The sequence below is a fragment of the Macaca fascicularis genome, chromosome 2 (assembly GCF_037993035.2).
Source record: "Macaca fascicularis isolate 582-1 chromosome 2, T2T-MFA8v1.1".
Taxonomy (NCBI): domain Eukaryota; kingdom Metazoa; phylum Chordata; class Mammalia; order Primates; family Cercopithecidae; genus Macaca; species Macaca fascicularis.
In genome coordinates, this window is record NC_088376.1 from 150,533,229 (window position 1) to 150,537,485 (window position 4,257).

At 42.3% G+C, this 4,257-nt stretch overlaps 1 pseudogene; it reads right to left on the bottom strand.

Annotated features, from left to right (window-relative positions):
• Positions 1–2,635: 2,635 nt before the first annotated feature.
• On the bottom strand, positions 2,636–3,678 carry LOC102120066 (glutathione S-transferase Mu 1 pseudogene; annotated as a pseudogene).
• Between the last annotated feature and the right edge of the window lie 579 nt (positions 3,679–4,257).

Sequence of the window (4,257 nt, forward strand, 5' to 3'; positions counted from 1 at the left end):
GCTGCTTAATTTTGGTGATCATATTTCAAAGGAATAATAGATATGGAAAAAGGCAATTTTATAAAAGTACCATCAACTGTTCCTTTTTAAGGGAACAGTTAAAATGCTACCTATTGCAAATTGCTCAGGCTTAATTTCATTTCACCAAGGATAGGAAAATGATCAAATATTTTTTGATTTGTTAATCTTGCTGATTAGCTGAACTAGTTCCTACCATGAGCAGCTAATGGGAAGAGGTGATATTCCAGACTATATAGATTCATTCTTTGTTCCTGTCCCTCCCACTTCTCCAGTGTAGAAGTGTTGGTGCACAAAACTGTGAAATCATTTACATTTTCCTTCTAGCTAATGCTTCCTTAAAATGGCACATGCATCCCTTGCTTTGGAAAGTAGTAGCTGCTGTGCCTTTTTCTAGCTCCCATTTTCCTTATAAATAATAATACTTAGTTCTAATAGCGATAGCAGCAACCTTAGAAGAGTTTCAACAACAAGACTTAGGCAGAAACTACTCTTCATTTAAAAAAGTTTTACTTGTCAAATAAAGATTGAATATATTCAACATGTCTAACATGATGATTTGATACACATACACACTGTATAATGATTACCACAATCAAATTAATGAATACGTCCACTACCACCCATCCTGCACGGTGGATCCCCAGAACTTGTTCATTTTAGCACAGAAAGTTTGTACTTTGATCAACATCTCTCCAGTTCCCGTACTCCTGCCCCCGGCAACCACCGTTCTACTCTCTGCTTCTATGAGTTCAGCCTTTTTCAGATTTCATGTATGTATTAGTCCGTTCTTGCACTGCTATAAAGAAATACCTAAAACTAGGTCATTCGTAAAGAAAAGAGGTTTCATTGGCTCATGATTCCGCAGACTCTACAGCGGGGGTGTCCAATCTTTTGGCTTCCCTGGGCCACATCGGAAGAAGAATTATCTTGGGCCACACATAAAATACACTAACACTAACTAACAATAGCTGATGAGCTTAAAAAAAAAAAAATTACAAAAAAATCTCCTAATACGTGTGTGTGTGTGTGTGTATTATCTTAATTCTCAAAATATTCTTAAAAGGCAAACACAAGTATTAGTGTATTTTGCAGATGCAGAGATCGAAATTCACACACAGTAACTACATCATGAAGCCAGGTGCCAAATGCTAGAGGTCACATTCTGAAACACCTCTCAGCACCATCACACATTCAGATTATGTGCGTTGTTTCCTAGCTCTGAGAATAAAGTTCAAACTCCTCAATTCAGTATATAAGGCTTTAGAGCATGGTGTTTGATTACATGAATACGTTCTTTAGTGGTGATTTCTGAGATTTTGGTGCACTCATCACCTGAGCAGTGTACACTGTACCCAATGTGTAGTCTTTTATCCCGCACGCCCTTTCTCCCAAGTCCCCAAAGTCCACTGTATCATTCTTATGCTTTTGCATCCTCATAGCTTAGCTCTCACTTATGAGTGAGAACAAGGATGTTTGTTTTTCCATTCCTGAGTTACTTTACTTAGAATAATGGTTTCCAATTCCATCCAGGTTGCTGCAAATGCCATTATTTCATTCCTTTTTAAGGCTGAGTAGTAGTCCATGGTGTGTGTGTGTGTGTGTACACCATAATTTCTTTATCCACTCATTGTTCTTGCTGGAGTAAGGTGGTATCACATTGTGGTATCACATTTCCCTGATCATTAGTGATGCTGAGCAATTTTTCATGTTTGTTGGCCATTTGTATATCTTCTTTTGAGAATTATCTATTCATGTCCTTAGCCCACTTTTTTTTTTTTTTTTCTTGAGACAGAGTCTCCCTCTGTTGCCCAGGCTGGAGTGCAGTGGCGTGATCTCAGCTCACTGCAACCTCCACCTCCTGGGTTCAAGAGATTCTCCTGCTTCAGCCTCCCGAGTAGCTGGGACTACAGGCATGTGCCATCATGCCTGGCTAATTTTTTGTATTTTTAGTAGAGACAGGGTTTCACCGTGTTAGCCAGGATGGTCTCTATCTCCTGACCTTGAGATCCACCTGCCTCCAAATGCTGGGATTACAGGCATGAGCCACTGCGCCTAGCCTAGCCCACTTTTTGATGAGATTTTTTTTTTTTCTTACTGATATGTTTGAGCTCCTTGTAGATTCTGGATATTAGTTCTTTATGAGATGTATAGATTGCAAAGATTTTCTCCCACTCTGTGGGTTGTCTGTTTACTCTGCTGATTGTTTATTTTGCTGTGCAGAAGCTTTTTAGTTTAATTAAGTTCCATCTATTTTTCTTTGTTTTTGTTGCATTTGCTTTTGGGTTCTTGGTTATGAAGTCTTTGCCTAAGCCAATGTCTAACAGAGTTTTCCCGATGTTATCTTTTAGAGTTTTTATAGTTTTACGTCTTAGATTTAAGTCCTTGATCCATCTTGAGTTCAAAATCTCATAATATTTTAAGAAAGTTTACAAATTTGTGTTGGGCCACATTCAAAGCCATTCTGGGTCACATGCAGCCTGTGGGCCGTGGGTTGGACAAGCTTGCTCTACAGGAAGCATGGCTGGGGAGGCGTTAGAAAACTTAAAATCATGGCAGAAGGTGAAGAGGAAACAGCACATCTTCACATGGCCAGAGCAGGAGGAAGAGAGTGAAGGGGGAGGTACTACATACTTTTTTTTTCATGGTTCAGGCTTTACTGGGCATCACACAGGGCTGGGGTAGGGACCCAGCAAAGGGAGCAGGGCATGCAGATGGTCTTTGAGGACAGTGCTGGGGAGCTCAGGGATCAGTCCAGCTTTTCAAAGAAGAAACAAGCGCTGATAGGAAAAGCAGTCAGGTTGGTGTTAGTGCAGAAAAAGAGAGATGTTAGGAGGGGGACTTTGATGGAAGATAGTGGGAGCTGAAGCTTTAAAGAGCCTCGATGCAGGAGGGATCATGTTAGAAGAAAGGAAGCCAATGAGGCCTGGGGGAAAAAGAAGAGAGTGGAAAGAAGGAAAAAGGAAGAAGCCTGGTCCAGGGAGTTGGGCTGTTCTCCAGTGTTCTCCAGGCTCCCAGGCATAGCTGACTTCCCAAACAAAGGACCTTGGAGGCATTGGCTGGACTTCATGTAGGCAGAGATCTTTTCAAACCCTCAAATCGGGAAATGAAGTCCTTCAGGTTTGGGAAGACATCCAGGCAGCTGGGCTCAAATATACAGTTCAGGTCAAGGATGTCATAGGCAAGGAAGTCCACAAAGGTGATTTCGTCTCCTGCAAACCATGGCCGCTTCCCCAGAAACTGCGAGTAGAGCGTTAGCTTTTCAGGGAGTTCCTCCAAGTACTTTGGCTTCACTTTCTCAAATTCTGGGATGTAGCAGATCATGGCCAGCTGCATCAGGTTGTCCATGGACTGGTTCTCCAAAATGTCCACACGAATCTTCTCCTCTTCTGTCTCCCCACACAAGTTGTGCTTGCGGGCAATGTGGCACAGGATGGCATTGCTCTGGGTGATCTTGTGAGCCCCATCGAACAAGTAGGGCAGATTGGGAAAGTCCAGGCCCAGCTGGAATTTTTCATGCAGCTACTGGCTTCTGTCATAGTTAGGAGAGTCCCCCATCATGTACTTCTTTTCCTTGTAGCTTGAGTCTGTATATTCCAAGAGCAGGCGGATGGCGTGTGCCAGCCCGTGGATGTCCCCATACCCCAGTGTCATGGGCATGGTGCTGGTTGGTGCAGATTCTGCAGACCGGTACTACACACTTTTAAGCAACCAGATCTCATGAGAACGCACTCACTATCACGAGAACAGCAAGGGGGAAATCCGCCCCCATGATCAATCATCTCCTGCCAGCCCCTCCCCCAACACTGGGGATTACAATTCAACATGAGATTTGGGCAGGGACACAAATCCAAACCATATCAATGTATAAATGAGATCATACAATATGTGTCCTTCTGTGCCTGGCTGATTTCACTCAGCATAATGTCCTCCAGGTTCATCCATGTTGTTCCAAATGGCAGGATTTCCTTGCTTTTTATGGCTGAATAACTTTCCATTGCATGTATGTACCACATCTGTGAGGCTGGCTATTATCACAAAGACAAGAGATAACAAGTATTGGCAAAGGGGTGGAGAAAAGGGAACCATTGTACACTGTTGGTGGAATGTAAATTGGTATACCCATTATGGAAAATAGTATTAAGATTCCTTTAAAAATAAAAAATGGAACTGCCTTATGATCCAGCATTCCCACTGCTGAGTACATATACAACAGGAATGAAATTAGTAGGTTGAAGT